Source organism: Euprymna scolopes, chromosome 41 (assembly GCF_053919585.1).
Source record: "Euprymna scolopes isolate OS-2025 chromosome 41, ASM5391958v1, whole genome shotgun sequence".
In the NCBI taxonomy this organism is placed as follows: Eukaryota; Metazoa; Mollusca; class Cephalopoda; order Sepiida; family Sepiolidae; genus Euprymna; species Euprymna scolopes.
In genome coordinates, this window is record NC_136522.1 from 10,631,393 (window position 1) to 10,655,634 (window position 24,242).

At 34.0% G+C, this 24,242-nt stretch overlaps 1 protein-coding gene across 9 annotated transcripts in view; it reads right to left on the reverse strand.

The window, feature by feature from the left end:
* The window catches only part of LOC145266346 (ankyrin repeat domain-containing protein 17-like), a 331,800-nt gene that overhangs the window by 285,732 nt on the left and 21,826 nt on the right, over nucleotides 1-24,242 (reverse strand). For 2 of the 9 annotated variants that reach the window (XM_080121952.1, XM_080121949.1), the window contains exon 1: nucleotides 23,551-23,689. The exons of 5 other annotated variants lie outside the window; for them this stretch is intronic. The gene's annotated coding sequence lies outside the window, so the exon portion shown is untranslated. Of the gene's footprint in view, nucleotides 1-23,550; nucleotides 23,690-24,242 lie in introns of those variants that run through there. 2 more of the 9 variants (XM_080121941.1, XM_080121942.1) reach the window with 2 other exon arrangements.

Genomic DNA, 24,242 nt, shown 5'->3' on the forward strand with positions numbered 1-24,242 from the left:
GTGAGAAAATGATATCATTTTTGCACCAACCTAATAGAAGAAGACTACTTAAATACACATGATAGATAGATAGATAGATAGATAGATAGATAGATAGATAGATAAGCCTGGGAAGGTAAATCTCGTAAAACTATATAGAATCTCTCTCTCTCTCTCTCTCTCTCTCTCTCTCTCTCTCTCTTTTCCTCCTCTTCTCCTCCCACTACTTCTTTTATTAATCACCCTTTAATTATGTCATGACGTCATAAAGGGTTTTTCCTGTCTCTCTCTGTTGTACCTATTTACTATGCCTCCCCACGGGACAGAGTTAGACACCAGGGTCGTTTTTTAACGTGGAGAAAAGGTACAAAAATAAAAATTGCCTCAGTCGTGAAGGATTTCTCCTCCACTGAAAGAGAACGAGAGATGGAAGTGTTGCATCTGAAGAACAGATACTACACTTTGATCTATGTTGTAAAGGATGATATTGTTGTTGTGGCCTTCAGTTTTTTCTCTGTCAGTGGACGAGAAATCCTTCACGACTGAGACAATTTTTATTCTTGTTCCTTTTCTCCACGTTAAAAAAAAACGACCCTGGTGTTTAACTCTGTCCCGTGGGAAGACATTGTAAACTCTGAAGGAAGACAGATTTTTTTTTTTTTTTACATCCACTCATCAAGGCATAGAGGCCACTCAAGGACAAGGGTTAAAGTGTGTACAGCAGTCAATTGGACAATATAATAATCGTTAGTAATGGAAATTTGGTAAATTTTTTAACTTATATGGAACGGCTCATCAAGAACTTGTTTACGTTAGACTTGAAGACAATCATATTGTAGTCAGCTGGAAAGCAGGAAAAAGGAAGAGAGTTCCACAGGCGTGCAGTTCTAAGAAAACAGCTTTGTTCATGGAATCTACATTTAGGTTTAGACGCAGATAACGAGTGGGAGGAATTATTGATAGTGTTTTCAGCTAGATGAGTGTTTTTTGTGAAAGTTTGGCAAGGGGAGACCATAGACTGAAGCTCAGTCGAACACTTTCCATGAAAATAACGATACATCAGAGACAAACTCGCAACATCTCTTCTGTGAGTTAGAGGTTATGGGCAAGAAACCAAACAGAATATACAGAGAACAATACTCGTAGCACTTAACGCCAAGAGAGTCAGTACATCTTGGTTTATTTATACAAATCCTTTTATTTATGAAGCTCAGTGTATGTTAAATTCAACAGATCATATACAAATGGATGACAAAACAACTATATTCCAAATTCTAAGATTTTATTCATCTTTACATTTATTTATTTCAGCATGTCAAAATTTCCAAATTTTTTGCAGCACCTATATCGTAACGCAGAAACAATCATAATGTGATCATGCCCAATTTTTTTCTTTTTTTTTAAAGTTAAAAAATTCAATTTTTATGATGTGTCAATGTGGAAAAATTCAGTATTGACATAATAAGTGATTGTTTCTGCGTTACGAAACAGGTGCTGTAAAATATTTGGAAAGTTTGATGTGCTAAAATAAATAAATGGTAAAATTAATAAAATCTTAGAATTTAGAATATATTTGTTTTGTCATATATATATATATATATATATATATATATATATATATATATATATATAAAAATTCTCCAAGTTCCATAGATTAGGTTTTCTCAGTTGATCATTTATTACTTTTCAAAAGGTATCCATTACAATATTTTTTCGTATTGCAACTAACAAGTCTGCAAAATTATGTTATTGCTGCATATTTAGTCACGTACTCGTCAGATGCTTACCTTAAAAAACTTATAAGGACACCATTTTGGATAACTTACCTGGTTCATGTAACTGACACACTGCTGTTCCTTCTCATTTATTGTAAGTAATAAATGACCAACTAAGAAAACCTGATATCTTGAACTTGAATAATTATCATATTAGATTAGCAGGGATACTTAGCGTTGCCCGGGTGTTTGGAGGTGTAAAAGAAAAAAAAAAGTGTTAGTAGTCAGCCAGGCTCGAACCCGTGATGCGGTGACGCAAAGGCGGAAAAGAAAGTGAAAGAAAACGTGACATCTTACCACTACGCTACGAGACCATAGGAAGTGAAAAGCGTTCAAATTTAGCAATGTTAATCAAAAAGTTGACTTGCTAAGTGAATGCAGAAATGAACATTGGCTGAAGGCCAGTTCAGCTTTCCACTGTTTCATTTATTTGTTTCCCCACGATGTTGGGGAAACCAAGCTCCCCCAAAAAAAGGGGAACTCTCAAATGCATAGCAATTGTCTGATATGAAGGGTATTCGCCACGGTGATCAAAGCTGATTGCCTTCAAGACATGCTGGCCATGAAGGGCAGCGAGTTGATTTGATTAGATTCAATTCCACTTTATTTATACAAAAAAGACAAACACTGTAAACCAGGATTTTTTTGTTCGCAAATTGTAGATATTATGATTATATATATATATATATATATATATATATATATATATATATATATATATATTAAGTGCTCAAATCGTAGATATTATGATTTAAGGAGTATATAAAAAGTTCTAAAAAAATAGTATCCCCCCCTTTTGCTGGATATATAAAAAATATGCACAGCTGTTTCGTCTTTTATATATATATATATATATATATATATATATATATATATATATATATATACATATATATATATATATATATATATATATATATATATATATATATATATATAGAGAGAGAGAGAGAGAGAGAGAGAGAGAGAGAGAGATTATATATGCTCTGAAACCCAATAAAAAGGTATTTATTGAGCTTTTTTCACAATTTATATAGAAAAAGGATCTTTTTCAACATAAAAAAAACATTGAGAAAGACTTTTTAATCCATTACAATTAGTACATACAGAGTATGTTTCAAGTTAATAATTTTTCTCTCTCTCTCTCACTCTCTCTCTATTATATATATATATAGAATTATATGTAATTATACTGAGTTCGTGAAATTCAGTAAATTTTCATATACCAATGAATTTTAAGCCAAAAATGGTTGACTTAAAGAGTAAGCTACAAAATTATCAAATTTTATAATTGAGCATTAATATACTGTGTAAGCAAAAACAAGACTTCAAAACAAGGTGTTGGTGGCAACAAAAAGTGTATTTCAATTTACGTTACAATTGTTTCCATGTCCAGTTCGACAATTTCAAGCATTATGTCGTTTGAAAATTTTCAAAACTAGCATTTCTTCAGACTTTATGAATAAGCACACTTTTTGGCAATGGAGCATTTTTGAAGAGAAGGAAGGAAGGGGAAACCCCTAGATGGAAAGGCATGCGAGAAACATCTACCTTTGTTGTGGTTACGGAAAATCCCATTTAAATATTAATATATCACCTAATTTTCGTATCCTTATTTAAGACAAGAGTCATGACAAGTTGCTACAGAGAGCCCTAAGCCATTTAAAAAATCTTTTTAAACATATATCCCATTCGTTGGGTTCCTAAATTAGATCTTGTTATTTCTTTGTTACCCAATACTTAATTTAAAAAATTTTTGTTTCGATATTTATGGCCGTAACAGCCTTGTAAAAATGTTACGGTTGGTTTTAGTTTCGTATTAGTGGCAGTATATATATATATATATATATATATAGTAGAACTCCGGGATACATTTTTTTTCAGGCTACAATGTGGAATACAAGGTTTTTTCGGCCACTGGTTACGGTATTTGCGCCGCCTTACAGTGTTATTTATAACGTTATTTGATTATATACATGTGTATTATATACTGTAATGTATTTTGGTACTAATTTTTAATATGTACCGTATAAAATTTGGCTTAAACCCCGCCATACAGCGATTTCACCTTACAATCCCAACCTTGGAATGGATTAATGCCATATCCCAGGGTTCTGTGTATTTATACATTAGTGGCCTGGCAAGGCCACAGGGGAAACAACAGAAGCAGTAAAACTAAAGCTGGCCTCCCCTCCATCAAGGTTAGACTAAAACTTGCTGATATGGTTTTCATACATAAAGTAAATTTTACAGTGTATAGAGATTATTTGGTACTGGAGATATTCATAATTGTACCCTTTTTCAAAAAGAGGGGAGATATAACATATGAGAAATATTTGGAATCAAGTCTCCCTTTGCTGTTATTTCAGATCATTTGAAACCATAGCAGTAAGTTTTAGTCTTCCGTCCATCAAAGCCAGAGGTTTTAGGGAGGGATATATATTTATATGAGGTTAATGTAGTCTGCTTGAAACATTATTTAGTGTGTATATAAAAGAAATTTAAATTTATAGAAGGAAGTAGAGGGCAGAGGTTTAATGGATAGGTACCAACAGATATGGATATAATTAATCATGCGACGTGTTGTCTCCATAGATAAAGAAAGCGAATATAAAATAAACAAGCAGTGCATGCGTGGTCCCCCTCTGGTGCTGCATGTGAGATGACGCCACAAAAAATAGTGAAGAAATGATGAATGTGAGAAGTGTTAAGGACCAACGTTGTCTTCACATTTTCGCCAAGTTTCAGAAAAATCTAATAGATGGGTCAAAAGTTATGGAGTAAAAAGTGTTATTTTTTGCAATTTTTGGGCATTTGTAATCCCTTTGAAGCTCCTGAGAATGCAGAATCCCAGTGAAAATCGACAAATGATGCAGTTTCACGCCTTAAGACGTATGATTGATTGATTGATTGGTTTTACGGCATATCAACCTATGTGGTCATTTAATGCCGGAGTCCTTTTTTTTTTTTTTTTTTAACTTTTTTTATTGAGGGGGGGGGGACTTTTTCAGCCTTTCCTCCCTTTTTTATAAAATTGAACTAAGAAATTAAATGTTGTATTTAAACATGGATGTGTATATTTGGGTGACTTTAAATTTCCTTAAATTTTCTTATATAAATTTACTTTCCTTAGGTATGCTAGAATATTTGTTGAGTTGACCTTTTCAAAAAGGTCCTCCATATTGCTTTCTGTAACACAACAAGCTATGTGTGCGTGGTCTCCCTTTGGTGCTGCATGTGAGATGACGCCACAAAAAATAGTGAAGAAATGATGTGAGAAATGTGAAAGGCCAACATTTCCTTCACATTTTCACCAAGTTTCAGAAATATCTAATGGATGGTGCAAGAGTTATGGGGTAAAAAGTGTCATTTTTTGCAATTTTGGGGCATTTGTAACCCCCTTTTGAGCTCCTGGGAATGCTGAATCATTTGAATTCATGCACCATGGAAAACCACTATATAGACATAAATATCAAGTTTTTGAGTAACATGAAAAAAGAGCTCTAAAAAGGCATTTTTTTTTTAGACTTAAAAGTCCCAGAGGGAGGCGAACCAGAATTTTGCAATATTTTATATTAAGAACAATAGCCTCCACATTTAGGCCAAGTTTCAGGAAAATCTAATGGATGGATCAACCGCTATGGGGCATTTTTTTTTACCCCTTTTAAGACCCTAGATATGCCAAATCCCAGTGTGAATGGAAAATGGTGCAGTTTTAGACCTTAACACATGTATATTCGAGTTGACCACCGTGAAAAACCACTATATAGACATATCAAGTTTTTGTTGAGAAATATGAAAAAGAGCCACAAAAAGGGGCGTTTTTAACACTATAAGTCCCTGGGGACGCAAACCAGAATTTTGCCAGGGTCACCCATACTGGATTTATATTAAGAACAATGGGCTCCATATTTTGGCCAAGTTTCAGAAAAAATGGATGGATCAAAAGTTATGGGGCAAAACGTGTCATTTTTGGCCATTTTTTACCTCTTTTTGGCCTCTGGGGACACAATAAGAATATTTGCAAAAAAATTTTTTTTCACCTGCACATCTATTTAATGAAATACAATTTGTGGCAAAATTTCAGGAAAAACTAATGGACGGTTATCTGGCAATCGTCCGGACTAACGGAAGCACGGATGTCACTGAAAACATAAATTGGGGATCAAAAATAAATAACAATTTTAATTATACAAATAATATTTAAAATTTAAAAATAAATTAAATTAAACAGAATATTAACACTAACTCTACATGATTAAATTTAAAGAATAACAATGGATTCCACAAACAGATTTGAATCAAATCAGTTGCAATTACCCTGAAAGTGAAGCCGCATTTAGCAGAAATACAATATATAAACACTTATTTAAAAAACATTAAATAAATACATAAATAAAATCAATAAATAAAATACAAAAGAAGCACTTTAAATATTCAAAATTAAACACTTATATAATAAACATAAATAAATATGAATAAAGTTAATTATACACAGAATAAAATAAATAAATAATAATAAAATAAATAATACATAAATAATAATAAGTAAATAAAAATAAATAATAATAAATAAATAATAAATAAAATAAATAATAAATAAATAATAATAAATAAAATAATAAATAAATAATAAAATAATAAATAATAATAAATAAATAAATAATAAAATAAATAATAATAAATAAATAATAAATAAAATAAATAATAATAAATAAATAATAATAAATAAATAAAATAAAATAAAATCAATAAATAAAATACCAAAAAACACTTTAAATCCTCAAAATGCCACCATTTGTTTTTTTTTATGCATTTCAGATGCATCAACAAACAACAATCTACATTCTCTTGCCTCCGTTCAGTCTCAAAAGACAAAGGATACCCTATGTACGAGCAGCTGTGTGTGTAATTGCGAGGCAAGAGTTGCGCAATTTCCAACCACACATTCTCCTGTATCAGCACTGTTTGAGTGCCGTGGCAAAGAGAAATCTAGAAGCAATACTGAGATAAGCAGAGAGCACATACAGCACTTGGAAGTCTCAAATGGTCACCCATTTGGTACTGATCAGGTTCAACATTGCTTAACTTCAGTGAATCATTTGCTGTAGATTACTTGGAAACTATTAGTTTCCGGAGATTTTCAGTGCCATATTTGGATTCTTTAAATAAAAGTAGACTTATATGTCAAATTTCATTGCCTGATCTTGCGTCTTAATAAAGATACAGCATTTTTATTTTAAAAAGTGGTGCAAAAAATGTGAAGAAACGCATATCGGCACAAATCAGAAGGAAAGTGTGCTTATTCAGATTGGCACTTATGGCAGAAATCTAAAAGGTAAAGGAAATACAGAAAAGTTTGTATGATGTATATATACCAACCACGGAACGAAGATGAAACATTCCAAAAATCACATAATTTGATTAGATAGTTTTTTTTGTTTTTTTTTTTTTTCAAGAAAATCAAATTTTACTCAATAAGCAGGGAAAAAGATGCTGCGATAGTAAAATCAAGGGCAGACAACCGATTTTCATTTCAATTTTTTTTTTTTTTTTTGTTTTTGATAATGTCGGAAAGTTAAAACCAAACAATAATTTATTAACATAACATGTACATTTTTAATTTTTTCAGAAAATAAAATTTTCAATTAATGAAAACATTATTTTATAAAGGTCATTTTATATAAGTTAAAAACAAAATTTGAAGAATATTAAAATGGCTTCCACCTTCACTTATCAGTAAAAAACGGGAAATTCGTTTTTTGAAAATAAAATAAAAATTACTTGACCAATTTTTGTGATTTTTGGAATATACCATATTCATTCCATAACAAGTAAATACATGATGAAAGTTTTACTTCATTTTTGTTTTTCGCCATCAGTGCCAAACCTATCCAAATGTGTGAGGCGCAAAAATATTCATTAATTTATTTATTGCGGACTATTATTCTCATCTTTATTAGTTGTTGTTTCACAACGTTTCGGCCAACTATTCCTCAGGCCTTTGTCAGGTGGCGTGATGAAAACAACTATGGATGGCAGTGATTGCTGAGAATGCAGCTAGGAGATTCAAAGTTCCTATCCGTTACGGTTACCACCTGACGAAGGCCTAAGGAATAGTTGGCCGAAACGTTGTGAAACAACAACTAATAAAGTTGAGAATGATAGTCCACAATAAATAAATTAATATAAATAATACTCATCTCAATAATGAATTCCAATTAATAAATAAACGTGGATTTATAAGATCAAAAAATCCAACCTTGATCGCCCTTCGGGGCCCATGGCGCAGTTGATAAAGACGTTGAATCTCTACGGTTCCAGATGAGAATTATCTGAAGATAGCGGTTTCAATCTTACCCAAAGCCGGCCAGAGGCTTACTTGGTCAAAAAACGTGGTGCGACGAAAACAACAGTGATTGCTGAGAATGCTGTTAGGAGATTCAAATAATGAAAAGAATATGCTGTTGTCAAAGCCCTAATGACATACAATGGGACAGTCTGATCACTGATTCGGCGATATCTGCTGTTGTCATCGTTGGTTGAGGCTAAGCACACACACTAAAAAAATTTGAGACATTATTCTGGTTATTTTCTATCTAAATTAATTTCACAAGTTTTATCTAATTTAACTGTGAGTTATTTTTAAAAAATATCGAATCCTGATAGCTTTGTTTATGTCATTTTAACAGTGAATGTATAATTACCAGAAAACGCTTGATCCTTAAACAAAAGTAATATTAAATGAATAGTACCTATTTACAATGCCTCCCCACGGGACAGAGTTAGACACCAGGGTCATTTTTTAACGTGGAGAAAAGATACAAAAATAAAAAATTGTCTCAGTCGTGAAGGACTGTTCCTCCACCGAAAAAGAACAAGAAATGGAAGTGCAGCATCTGAAGAACAGATACTACACTTTGATCTTGGCCAAAAGGCTAAATGAATAGCAGCAGAAGAAACTCTTTCTTACTATTCAAGTTTATCGTCTTATATTCCTTTTAATAAGAGGCTCAACACTCTCTGGCTATCCTTATGCTAAGTCTCAAGTGATTACAGTTATGGGGATTGACAGTGTGTAACAGATCCGCTGATGCTGAGTTAGCAGCAGCAGCAGTCAACATATGCGATATGGCAATGTAGATAAAAGCAATACGTGTTCAGAGAAGTAGGTATTCGAGATGTGTTCGAGACACGAGAGAGTGGAAATAGATGCGTTACATACGTGAGCCATCGGCGACAGGGAAAGACATGTCCTAAACGTGGCCTGACGAAGATAGAGTACCACATATTCAACACGGCAGAGTCTTGTTAAGCACATTGGAATACGAGACGACTTTTGAACAAAAGACAAGGCGTTATTCTGGAAGTACCTGTAAATAAATGTCTGTTGTTTCAATTGAAAAAAAGTGAGTCTAATTCTTTCCTTGTCTTTTTTTTCTTATGACTGTCTGCGTACAACATGTGGGTCCTGTCTGTTACCATATTAATGTAGTCATTACATTCTATTTGTCACTGTTTATGGTTTTGCCTGATGGTTTCTTAACATGTCCTTCGAGAGCGCCTGGCTTTAATTTTGCTATCAAGTGCTGATATACCCTTTGCTTCTTTCAACGTGCCCGAACCACGGTTTGCTTTTATTATGACGTCAAGTTTTCACTAAATGAATAGGAGCAGAAAAAGATCTTTCTTACTATTCAGGTTTAGCATCTATGTTCCTTTTAACAAGAGGCTTGACGCTACCTGGCTATTCTTATGCTAAGTCTCAAGTGATTACAGTTATGGCGTTGACTGTGTGCAACAGATCCACTGATGCTGGGTAAGCAGCAGCAGCCGCCGCCATATGCAACGTATGCGCGACGTGGAAATGTAAATAAAAGCAACACATGTTCAGAGAACCATAAGATGTCGGCTGATGGTCTACTTGTGTTGATTGTTTGATGTTCTGCACAACAACTTTGTCCAGCACCTCTCACCCTAAAACTGAAACTTTTAAATAAAATAAAATGGCAGTTCAATCAAAAATTACGATTTAGCCAGGCATAAACTCTACGGCAAAATTTATCTTTAGTTGACCTTCGACAGCTAAATATCTTCCTTTACTAGCCAAATAAGAAACAAATGTAAAATTTGAATATTTATACATCTCAAATAGAGATCAAATGTTACTCGCAGGAAGGAGGCCCTTGATTTTTCAGAACTGAAGTAAAAAAAAAAAACAATCATGGCAAATGCTCGTCTGAGCTCCAATCTATGGTTTCCTCCTCACCAAACTTTCATGAGAAACACTCGTCTAGCTGAAAGCATTCTCAATAATCTCCTCCACTCTTTATCTGTGCCTAAACCTAAACGTAGATTCCATGAACAAAGTTTCTTTCTTAGAAATGCATGCCTGTGGAACTGTCTTCCGTTTGCCTGCTTTCCAGTTGACTACAATACGGTCGTCTTCAAGTCCAACTTATTCTTGATAAGCCATTCCCCTTAAGTAATCCAATTTACCAAATTTCCACTACTAACGATTACTACGATATTGTCCCATTGACTACTGTACACTCTTTAACACTTATCCTCGAGTGGCCTCTGGGCCTTGATTAGTGGTGACTCCTACGTAAAAAAATTAAAAAAAAAAAAAAAAAGAAAAAGATATACACAAAAATAAGCAGAGGTATATTCATTGTTTATTCATTTACAAGGTCGAACTATAAAATTGTCGCCCTAAATAAAATAACACTACAGCTTAATTTTAAAACTTTTATTGAAAAAAAAAATCAATTCTGGGAACTTTATTGTAGCTGATGGCATCCAATTCATTTTTTCCCACAGTGCTGAACTCGTTCAGTTTTCAGCTGTACTCATGCAAAAAATCATCAAATTCGTTCCGGGTAGAGCTGAACAAAGACTTTTAGAATCAACACTCATTTTAAATACCAACACCATCAGGCAGAGAAAAGGATTCTACAATTTAGTCCCCATTATAAGAAATATAATAAAGAGCAAAATATGAATGTAGATCCTGGGTATCTATTCTATATATCTTTACTCTGAGTAAACCCAGACAGAAAATCAGGAGTGGGGCCCCTCAGGCGGTTGGCCAGCGCACTGCCCATCCCTCCGGCAGCTCCTGCATCCGGATAGGTCTCCAGCTGTCTCGACTCTGCCCTGCCGCTGGGCAAGGCTTATTTCGGAAGAGAGAGTGAGGTTGGTCTTGCGCAAGCCTCCTTCACTTAAATCTCCTTCCAGCGCTAGTCATTGACAAATACAAAAGTCCTGTGGTGATGGGCGAGCAGCGGTGGTAGCAGGTGCGGAATCACTGGAAGCTTCGCCCGGATTGGACTGATCAGCCACCTTCGGACACACAACTAGTTGTCTATGGTCATAATCGACTCCGATTGACGAACACACATTCTATATATCCTTAACTGTTTCTCCTTAGATAAATTTGAAAAAATTAATAAGGTATTAACTAACAAATATAAATAAAAATATGTTAAACGTAAAAATAACATTTTAAAAAAAAGTTCAGTAAACATGCATGCATATATCTAACGTCTGGATATATATATATAAGTAAATGGTAGTTTGCTTGAAGCATTGTTGGTAAAGGACTTTTTTAAACCTCCATATATATACATATTTTTATAACTTTCTACCTATGTATTGAGCACTGTTGAAGTAAATACTGAAAATTTATGCATAAAATTATATTTTCGTATATTAATTTATATGATTAAATAAAGTAGTAATATATATATATATATATATGTACAGAGAGAGAGTGAGAGAATAATACACTCCCCATTATATGCACGTTTGTAAATTCTTTTCCAGAATACGAAGGAACGTTCCTACCCTCTTCACTTGCATATGGTCTGTAACCTATTTCCTCAGTATTTTTTTTAACCAAATCCTGATGATGTCCTCTGAAATTGTTTTGTAAGGGAGGGATAGCAAAAAAAGTCATTCCTTCATTTTCTCTCCTACTGCAACTACAACAATGACGTCATGTTTGACCTAGAAATCGCTGACTTTAGTTTAAACCACCTGCAGTTTTTTTAAACGTTTAATTTTGTCACTTCTCTGTCACTTTGGTGTCGGGGTCACCTACCAGACTGTTTTTTCCACCTTAGCCTTGAGGCTTCAGGTTCGAGCCTACCTCCCTACCAAAACCTTTTTTTTTCTTTTACACCTCCAAACACCCGGGCAACGTTTTTTTTTTTAATTTAAACAGGATTATTACTTCGCTTATTCTTTAGTTTACCCCCTCCCCTACACACACACCTCCAAAGACGCGGTCATCAGCATTATCTTAAGATTGCAGGTTCGATCTGACAGGGTTATTTATACCATGTTTTTCTGTTTGTCGCTTTTTTTTTTTGTTTTTCCGATTTTTTTTTCTTTCCTTTTTTAAGTTCATTCGCTGTTTTTTGTTTTGGTTTTTCCGATTTTTTTTACCTCCCCTTACACACACAACTCCAAACACCCAGGCAACGCTGGGCACCCCCAGTTATAATATAAATCTCACCTGTCTGTTTAAATGTATATCATACTGTATATCGATACTCTATGGCTGACTGAGCTTCCGTACATTCAGATCTGACCTACCTCTGCATTCCATGTTTAAAAAGGATGTGTCCTCTATAGTATCAGACCTGACCGAATTGTTAATTGTAGGCATAGACCAATTCATACCATCTAAAAAAATTCCAACAAAAACCTAACAGCCAGCCATGGTTCTCCCCAGAATGTGCTGCTGCCATCGCACACAGAAATCACTTTTTCCATAGCTACCAACGTAATAGACATACTGAGACTAAAGCTGCTTTCAGGACTGCCAGCAACCACTGTAAAAGAGTAATAAAAAATGCAAGAGAGTTATATGCTCAGTCTGTTAAATCCAAAGTAGCTGAGCAGCGGCTTGGTTCCCACCAGTTTTGGCAAATAGCAAATAGGATCCTGAACAAAAGTGTGCATTCTATCCCAACCATCAATGGAACTGAGGTCATCTCATCAGACAAGGCCAAATTATTTGCCAAGAACTTTGCAGATAATTCTACCCTATGCGATGAAGGTCATCAACTCCCCGTATTTCCTCCTATAACAGACAACATGCTATGCAACATACAAATATCTGTGCGTGAGGTCGCCAAGCTAATCAAGAACCTTGATTCCAGTAAAGCAACTGGCCCTGACGGCATCCCAATTATAGTGTTGAAAAAGCTTCAACCAGAACTTGCCTCCATACTTACAAAACTGTTTAAGCATTGTCTTAAAGAGAAGTGCTTCCAAACACCCTGGAAAATCTCATCAGTATGCCCTGTATTTAAGAATTCAGGTGATAAGTCATCTCCCTCTCAGTAAAGACCAATAAGTCTCCTGTGTGTCATGAGTAAGCTGCTGGAATTCATATTAAATAGAGAAATAGTAAACCACCTCAGCAGAAATAACCTTCTTACTGACATGCAATATGGTTTCTGTTCTGCTAGATCTACAGCAGATGTGCTAACGGTTATATCTTGTAGGATTAGTGAATCTCTCAATAAAGGGTTCCTTTCTAGGGCAATTGCTCTTGACATATCAAAGGCCTTCGATAAGGTATGACATAAAGGCCTACTTCACAAGATTTCTATCTATGGTATAACTGGAAATGTTTTCTCAATTATTAAATGATTTCTCTCTGATAGACTCATAAGAGTAGTGGTTGATGGGCAGAAATCAGAGGCCCACAGTATTAATGCTGGAGTTCCTCAGGGGTCCATCCTGGGCCCAACTCTCTTCCTGATCTACATCAATGATTTCCCAGAACACATACTTAAATCATTCATTGACACCTATACTGATGGCACGACCATCTATGGCAACACATCAAAGGCCGTAAATAACAAAGTTTTCTCTGATTCTCTCTCCTCTGATCTTGAGCGCATGGTACAGTGGGGGAAGAGGTAGCTGGTTACTTTTAATGCATCTAAAACCAAGCTCCTATCTTTAAATTATCAACGCTCTGATCCCCATCTGACATCAATTAAAATAGATGGCTCTCGTCTTGGGGAGGCTCCATTTTTTGACAAGCTTCTGGGATTGACCTTTACTCTTGATCTGAAATGGAACACGTACATCAAGACTGTTGCCAATGTCACTGGGAAAATAGTGGGATTCTTCTACTGCTCCAGAAGATATCTCACTGCTGATGCAATTCTCTATCTATATAAAAGCCAAGTATGTCCAAGGATGGAGTACTGCTACCACATATGGGCAGAAGCTGCTAAAAACAGCCTATCCTGCCTTGACAGAGTACAAAATAGACTTTGTGGCTTAGTGGGCAATATTCTTTTCTCTTCCCTGCAACCTCTCTCTCACAGAAGAGATGTTGCGAGCCTGTCTTTGTTTTATTGTTACTTCCATGGAAAGTGCTCGTCTGAGCCCCAATCTCTGCCCCCCCTCGCCAATCTTTCACAATAAACACCTGTCTAGCTGAAACCACTGTCAATAATGTTCCCCACTCTTTATCTGTGCCAAAATCAAAACGTAGATTCCATGAATAAAGCTTCTTTCTTAGACGTGCACGCCTGTGGAACTCTTCCATTTGCCTGTTTCCCACCTGACTACAACTTGGATGTCTTCAAGTCCAACATAAACAAATTCCTGATGAACCGGCCCCTTAAGTAAGACACTTTATCAAATCTCCAATACTAATGATTACTACGATACTATCCCATTGATTATTGTACACACAATAACCCTTATTCCCAAATGGCTTCCGGGCCTTGATAAGTGGTAACTACCATGTAAAAAAAGAAATGTATGTATGTCTGACTAAAACTTTCAACAGAGACGACGGATTTTCACAAGATTGGTATCGTTTTGAAGCTCAACCCTTCGGACAACAAATATCGAAAAATTGGCTAAAAACATTAATTCCTTCACCCTCAACTGAGCACTTTTTTACAAGGAGGAGTCGCTTTTTTCACCAATATTTTCGAAAGTCATCCCCTCGTTTCGATTGACTAGCCTTAATTTAAACCTTTGCCACTTCCAGTTTGGCTATGGGCGCAACGACAAAAACATCACATTTTTTTTTTCACATTCTTTTCCTCCTTTGCAGTATGGGTTAGAGCCTGCCTATCATCACTTTTTTTTTTATTTTGCTCATCACACACCTCCAAACACCCGGGCAACGCCGGGCACCCAGACTAGTTCAAAATACAACTACTTGATCAACTTACGTGATTATTTTCGTTTCGCCACGGGTACATACATGATACAGATTTTTGTATATTTTCATTTTTTAATATAGATGAATTTTTTTTTTTTTTTTTTTTTTACATGAAGGTCACCACTTATCAAGGCCCAGAAGCCACTCGGGGATAAGGGTTATTTTGTGTACAGTAATCAATGGGATAGTGTTGCAGTATTCATTAGTACTGGAGATTTGATAAAGAGTCATTACTTAAGAGGACGGTTCATCAGGAATTTGTTTATGTTGGGCTTGATTTCTAGACAAATTAGAAATTTTTTTCAATGGAGACTTCCCGTGCTAATAAAAAGCACAACATGAGACGGAGCTTAAGTGCATATAGATTTAATAACCATCAATTCAATAAAAGGAAATACACGAACAGGGATGGGTATAGCATTAGGATTCCAAAAAATCATTTGGTATTAAGAGCATTTTTATCCACCCCCTATTCATGTATTTGCATTATTGAATTGCACTAGTATATACTTTTATATTGTCCATTTTTCTTTCTGTGTAGACAGATGAGATAGATCGGCTGAAAAGAGCTTGATATTGGGGACCTTGAACGGTTCCCTTATATCAGGTTTGAAACCAACGGTACCAACAGCTTATCTAAATTTCTGAAATAAAAATATAAATATTACGCTCTTATTTTGAAAATTTTTCCTCATAATAGAGCAATCTGATGGAATTCTTTTTTCCCAAAAATATAACTAAGTATATATATATATATATATATATCCCAATCCTGAGATATATATATATCACAATCCTGAGATGAATAAGAACACAGATTAATTAATCGTGTGGTATTAAGTCTTACAGAATGTTTTTGGAGGTAATCTATATATATAAAAGTGAAAATGTGTGTATGTATGTATGTATGTTCACTTTTTGTGTATGTCTGTAAAAGGCTTTTTTCGCTGGACTTCTTGGTCGGCTCATTCCTTCTTAAAACTTTTTATATCACGTCTAAATGATAATATGTACAAGTTAATAAAGGGGGTCGCCTGTCTATTTAATTTGCTTAACTTTGAAAAGATAAATATTCAACATTTTTCGATCACCGCATGTGGATTAGGTTTTTTCATATAATAAAAGCGAAACTAATTCTGGCGGTAATGTTCCGGTCGCGATCGCCCGAAAGCAATCAGCTTTGATCAATGTGGAGTTTCTCCTTATATCAGACAATCGTTATTCAATTTGGACAATCCCCTTTTTATAGGGAGCTGGTTTTCCCCACAACATCTTGAGGAAACAAAAAAAAATAAATCTTGTCCCACAGTAAATAAACTACTGCCCCGCAGTCAAAGTTGACCTCATTAAGTGCGGGCACCTGCCAATTTTTAATACTTAAATAAATTCAAACATGTTTTCGTTACTATTTCGTGGTGGCCCAGTGGTTAACGTCACACATGTTTTTTCGCACTTTAATTTCCAACTTTGACTCAAGGGTTCAGGTTTGATCCTTCATATTTACCTACCAAAACTGTTTTTTATCCCCCCCCCCGACACAAACATCCGGGTGTTTTGATTTACCTAAAACCACACACACCTCCAAACACCCGGGCAACGCCGGGTACCCCTCCGCTAGTCTATAATAGAAAAGCGAAAATGTGTGCGTGTTTGCATTTTTTGTGTATGTCTGGCAAAGGCTTTTGGAGAAGGAGGGGGTGCTCGGGGAGGTTACTGTTTCTTAGAACCTTTTATATGCTTCCCAGATTATAATATCTAAGATTTACGAAACGTGCTTGTGGGTATCTTTAATTTGGGCGACTTTTACACGCTATTTTCGAGATTTTTTTTCACTCACCGCGTGTTTGTTTTGCTTTTCCGTATAAAAAAAGCAAAACTGTGAAAGCGAAGTTTGTTCTCAGTCTTTTGTGCCAAGACGTCCAGAAAGCAATGATGTTTGATCAATGGAGGGGAAAAAACCCCCCGTCATATCAGACAAATGTTATTCATTTGGACACTCCCCCTTTTAGGGGAGCTGTTTTCCCCCAACATCTTGGCGGGGGAAACAAACAAATATGCAGAAACTGGCTTGCAGCGCCAAAGTTAAATTGCGTGATGTTTGACCTTATTAAATTCACACACCTGTCACTTAAGTTTTTAATCGTTAAATTAAAACGTTTTTCAGTTCCTCTCCTGTCCTGGCCGAGCGGTACGACGTCAGGTTTTTTCACACTTTCTTTTTCACCACCTTCGCCTCAAGGCTTCGGGTTCGAACCTACCTCCCTACCAAATCTTTTTTTTCTCTTTTTTTTACATCTCCAAACACCCAGGCAACGCCGGGCACCCGGGTTAGTATTATATAAGACAATCATAGTCAAAAAGAGAATAGCTCAATATACTTGATAGAGCAAATGGAATTTATAGTTTTTTTTGTTTAAATTTTATTCACAAATTTATTGTTTGAATAAAGAATAAAGTTTAGATTTTTTTTCTCTGAATGGTATTCTTTATTCAAACAATAAATTTCTATTCTGAAAATTGATGTGTTTCTGAATTATATTTAAACAGAAAACTATATATATATACTCTTTATTTGTTTTTACATAAGTAGAAATATGTTGCTACACAGTCATAAGCATGTTTCGCTCAGCTAGTTACCAGTAACTAGAGACCTCTTCAGGCGATATAGCTTATACGAAAGCAAAGTATATATATATATATATATATATATATATATATATATATATATAATATATATAATATATATATAATATATATATATATATATAATATAATATAATATATATATATATAATATAATATAATATATATATATAATATAATATATATATAATATAATATATATATATAATATAATATACAAAAGAACAAGTAGTTAATAAAACATGTTAAAAAACACTTTGAAAAAGAGTTAAAAACATTTAGTTTTCAAAAGGAAGCACAAAATAAGTGGATAGTCCTATCCACTTATTTTTAAGAGTATCCCCTTATTTTGTGCTTCCTTTTTAAAATTAAATATGTTTTTAACTCTTTTTCAAAGTGTTTTTCAACATGTTTTATTAACTACTTGTTATTATTATAAGCTGTATTTCCTATTTGGTTTTATCGAGCTTTTACATCTGGTTGAGATTACTTTATAAATATTAACTCTTCAATATTTATAACATACTTTAGTTTTGCCATCTTGGATTATTTTGGTAAACTTAACTGTAATTCTTATTTCATTATATACAATGATCTAGTATTACAACCCCTGAACCTTTATCTGGTCTAGTAATAGCTAACAATTTATTTTTTCACAAAGTTTTAATATCTGAATAATACTCTTTATGCTATTATATATATATATATATATATATATATATATATATATATATATATAATGCAATCATGAAAAGAAGACGAAAATTCATGATTAAAGTGTTAAAATAAAATTCACATTTAAAATAAAGTTAACGGGATGAAGAGAATAAAAAGGGGAAAAGGACAATGGGGGAGTCAGCTGACCGGTTTCACCCTTGCTTTATCAAAGCTGTATCGAGGGATTTGAGTGAAAAAAAAAAAAAAAGGAGGAAAGACACGAATGGGAATCGATATTATGTAAAGATAACGTTGCGTTATGTAGGGGCGGGGGGACAAAAAAATGCAATAACATTATATTACTCGAAGATCCTAGAGACTAATCACGCTCAAACCTAAGAGGCATTCCTTCTGCTTGCAGAGGGAAGGCCTTCTCAACCAAACGTGAACAGTCTCCAAGATCTTTAACTGAAATAATGAGTGAGCACGACTCAAGATTGTAAAAGAATTTGTGCTAAAGTTTGCTGCACAAGACGGGTTTTTATAAGGTGGTTAGTAATTGAAGACCCGTCTGTTGTTTGGTTATGTCCCATTTCTGATTTTGGTAGGTACGTGTTGTTGGACTTTTCCATCCAATCTTAATGTTGTTCGACCCACATAGTTGGCACTGCAACTACATTCAAAATTGCAAATTACATTATTATTATGATGAGGGGGAGTAGAATATCTTTTCAAGAAGATGGCATTAACGTTCTCGTAGAGAACACAACATCAAAATAACAATTTTGCACTGTTGAACTAATTTGCTTTGCAAATTTCTCACTTATTGCCCCCAGCCAAGGTAAATGCAGATATACTGGGCATTTATTGACCGTTTGAATTTTAGTTACAGAGAACTCTGCTATTTTCCTCTGTATAACTGACCTAATCACATCGAACAGGTACCCATTTTTGGAGAGGGTGTCAGTAATTATTTTTAATTCTTCATCCAATTTTAATTTGGAGCAGATTATAAGGGCACGATGTGTTAGGGTCCAAATTAGATTTATCTTACATTTTCGGGGGCAAAATGAATCCCAATGTGTATACAGTCCCGTGAACGTGGGTTTACGGTATATTGATGTAAGGTAACTTGACAGTGTTTTCATTACCAGTACATCAAGGAAAGCTAGGGATGAATTAGACTCTCCTTCAGAAGTGTACTGTAACGCGGGATGCATTTTATTAAGTAAGGAGAAAAAATTATTTGCCTCTGTTTGGTTATCGAAGAGACAAAACGTGTCGTCCACATAAAGAAAATAGATCAATGGTTTGATGGGTCCAGAAAGCAATTGGTCTTCATGGAAACCCACAAAAATATTTGCCATTATCAGGCCCAAAACTGAGCCCATCGACACACCTTCTATTTGCCGATACATTACATCGTTGAAGCTGAATTCAACTGATGTAGTGGCAAATTTCATCAGTTCAACGAATATACTTTCAGAAATGGGAGGAGGCGATATTTGACTACGATATAAAAAACCTGTACAGATATCTATAGTCTCTGAAATCGGGACGCAAGTTAACAAGTTGCTAATGTCATAAGAACACATGAATTTATTAACAACCTTAGACCTGTGAATAAAGTCTGCAAAATAAAATGAATCTTTCAAACAGTATTTACTGTAATATTTCAATACTGGTTGCAAAATATTTAAGATCCATTTTGCAACTTTATGCTGTGATGACCCTACGATAGACAAAATGGGCCTTAAGGGAATACCTACTGCATGAGCTTTTGGGAAACCATACAATCTAGGGCAGATCGATATTGAGGGTCTTATCTCATTATGTCCGATGGAAGTACACCACTCTTAACCCACTTAACTAATCTCTCTTGAAATTTAGATTCTAAAGAGATTGTACGATTATGAGTTGCGACAGGGCCCATTTTTATAAATTTATCCATGTCGTTCAATATGGTAGATATTTTGTCGACATAATCATGAAGATCTAGTATTACAATCCCTGAACCTTTATTTGGTCTAGTAATAACTAATAACTAGTAATAACTAATAACTATTTTTTCGCAAAGTTTTAATAACTGAATAATGCTCTTTGCGCTATTTAAACTCTGAATGGGAAATTGGTGTACTTGCATAGCTATGGGCCAGGTCGTTTAATCTTGCTTTTAAATCCCTTACTTTAATTTCAGAGACTGGTGAAAGTTTTCCTGCTTGTGCATTGAGGATTTCAAATTCAGAAAATACCTCTTCCCGTTTGACACCAGGTAATGGTATACAAAAATCTAAACCATGATCAAGTATTAATAATTCAGAGGTAGAAAGATCATGGGAAGATAGATCCAAGACGTTCTTGCCAATATTGGAATTGGTAGTACATCCAAATTTCTTGTGTAGTAAATGCTCCAATTTTCCGTTAAATTTAAGAACCCATTTTGGGTTTGTTTTACTGTACACATAGATTCGAAAAAGTTGTCACAAAACAAATATAGAACAAATAAATGTTATCAAAGGCAAGATAAGTTACTTTTCTAACTAACTGGATATGTTTTTAGTGTTTATATTTAATGTAACATGTTTATTCAGCTCGAAAAACATACAGTATTTACCGATGTATTCGAAAATTCAAAATGGCGGCCGACTCTCTCTCGGAGACGGTAAGTTTGGGAAAAGGAGTTATAAATAAAAAAAAAAACAGTCAAAATACTGTTAAAAACCCGCCGAATATGTCAGCCTATGTCACGGTAACATATTGAGCGAGTTTCTAACAGTATTTTGTCTGTTTTTTTTTTTTTATTTATAACTAATTTTCCCAAACTTACCGCCTCAAAGACAGAGTCGGCTGCCATTTTAAAAATTCGAATACATCAGTAAACTGTATATTTTTCGAGTTGAATAAACATGTTACATTAAATATAAACACTAAAAACATATCCAGTTAGTTAGAAAAGTAACTTATCTTGCCTTTGATAACATTATATATTTGTTTTTTGACAACTTTTTCGAATCTATGTGTACAGTAAAACAAACCCTACATATATATATATATATATATATATATATATATATATATATATATATATATATATATATATATAATCAGATGAACTATTTTATGAAATACAAGTATATGTACGTACATATATACGTATCACTCCAAGGTAAAAAAAAAAAAAAAAAATGCATCAAAGTTAAAGCTAAAATTAGAATAACCTTTAATTTAAATGTTTAGGAATTTAATCGTTTTAAGGCATGAAACTGGCGGTAACAGTGAAAAATGAATATTGTATAGCAGTTGAATAAATAAAATGTATCCTTCGACTTGAGTAGCTTCGACCTCATGAGTAATAACGCAACTATCACTATCTGCAAGTGTACAGCATTCAGCAAGTACGTCCACACACAATTTATATATATATATATATATATATATATATTATGAAAATATGGCACAAGGGCACTGAGCCTTTTTTTTTTTTTTTTTTTTACTTAACTGTTTTGTACATTTTTTCGGTGAACGCACGTACCCCGCTCGCTCTCTAATTTTTTATTTTCGTTTTTTTTTTTCATTTCATTTTTTTATTTTTTGGGGCGGATTATTATCGAATGGTCACTAATCTATCAGATCATCAAAAAAAAAAAAAAAAATATATATATATATATATATATATATATACACAAAAAACTTGAATATTTAACATTTTTAAGGGTGTTTCGTTTCTAATATAACGTTTTAGTAAATCAATCCCCCATTTCGGAAGCATCGACTTTTTTACGGCTAAGTTTTAGCAGTTTTTTAAGGCCGTTTAGCCTTCAAAAAAGGCTTAAAAGGGCTAAATTTGCAAAATTTGGCCAAAAAGTCGATGCTTTTAAAATGGGGGATCGATTTACTAAAACGCTGTATTAGGAACGAAGCAGTAATGCCCCCCTCCCCTTAAAAATGTTAAATATTCATTTTTTTTTCTGTGAAAATCTGGAAGATTAGTGACCATTCGATAACAATCCGCTTAAAAAAAATATTAAAAAACAAAAAAGACAAAAATAAAAAAATGGGGAGGGGGGTAGGGGGTACCGTCTCTATACGTGCGCCTTTTTTTTTCTAATTAAAATGCACACAATCGTTATAAAATTTACATAAACCCTTTTAAATATAAAAACAGTTGGTTTAAAACTTATGGCAGTAAGTGGACTGGATGATGTCTAGTTCAATGGCCTTCATGCCTATTAACCAAAAATACATTTGTGGCAAGTTAGCTACACAGCAACATTCGTGTTTCATTCACGTAGGACGTAATCAGACTAAATATTTTCATTCTACTAAGGTCTACTCCCGCGTGGAGCAAGGGTGCTTTTATTACTTTATAATAAAGTAATTTACTTTTAACCATAAATAATTTCCTACTCGATGAATTTTCGTAATTTTCAGTTTGTATTACAATACACAAACGTACTTGGCCTTTTGGCCAAGATCAAAGTGTAGTATCTGTTCTTGCTGCACTTTCATTTCTTGTTCTCTTTCGGTGGATGAGCATTCCTTCACGACTGAGACATTTTTTTTTATTTTTGTACCTTTTCTCCACGTTAAAAATGACCCTGGTGTCCAACTCTGTCCCGTGGGGAGGCATTGTAAATAGGTACAATGGCAATGCACAAACGTACGAAAAAGTGGTCCAAAGATAAAACAAATATATAACAAGTAAATGTTATCAAAGGCAAGTTACTCTTCTACCTATTTGGAAAAGTTTTTAATGGTTTTACTCCAGATAGGTAGAAGTTACTTGTTATATATATATATATATATATATATATATACACACACAACTTTTTCGTAGGTCTGTCTGTACTGACTGCACTAACTAAAAAATCGCTTCTCTCATATATATATATATATATATATATATATATATATATATATATGAAAGAGAGAGGGAGAAACTATATTTGGTAATTTTTTTTTAAGGGTTCGAGATATAAATCGTTTCAGGGCAATCGCAAAGCTGACATAACCACCTGATTAGAAACGGGAGTGTTTCTATAAAAAAAATACCTCTATATTTTGTACATTATGTACAACAGCAAGGAAACAGAAAAGGTTATTCAATCACGACTGGCCATCCGTAGTATAAAAAAGTGGGTCAGTTTTGCTGATGATCATCTTCTTCAACGGTTAGACCCTCTATGAAAACGAAACTATAGATAGGCAATAATTAAAAAAAAAATACCAAATATGCTTCGGTTTACAAACATATGCATTTATAAGACAAAAACGTAAGCAAGTCACCTGTAGTGTCGTGTGTGTAAGTAAAAGTTGTCTCGTATGTACAGTTGAGTACGATCCACATACGGCATCATATGATTTATATAGCGCTCTTGTGTGTGAGTGGATGGCGAGACATGTGCGCGCGTGTGGCAAACGGAGAAAAAGCGGTTATTGGATGGTTTCTTGGTTTTTTGGGGATTTTTTTTTACCCGTTCTCATATCACGATTTGGGATTTTTTTATTAAAATAACGTGGGAGGAACAGATAGGGGCTAATTAATTAATTTTGGGGGTTTATCTTCAAGCTATGTTCCCTGATGTTGACAAAGATTTTGCCCTGAGCTGCAGCTGCCATCCGCAAAATGGAATGAGTTTTTCTTTTTTTTTTTCTTTTTGTATTTGTTTTGGTGCTTATGCACTTCTGTTTATTAAGTAGTATCTTCAAGTTAAATTTAAGTTTCACCGCGATATCTTTTGTTTTATTATTCAATTGTTAGTTGGAAGTACAGATTAGTTACAAAACATACACCTCGCCCATGTAAAGAATGGCTTTCAAAATATTAACGTTATCATTTCAGTACGGTGACATAAGTGCATAAGTACCTCTTTTTCTAATTGTAATTTTTTAAATAAAGAAATAATAAGAAAAATTCGTAATTAAAAATTTTTTGTTGCTGTTGGTTCATTGGCTTATTTACAAAAAAAGGTACTCCT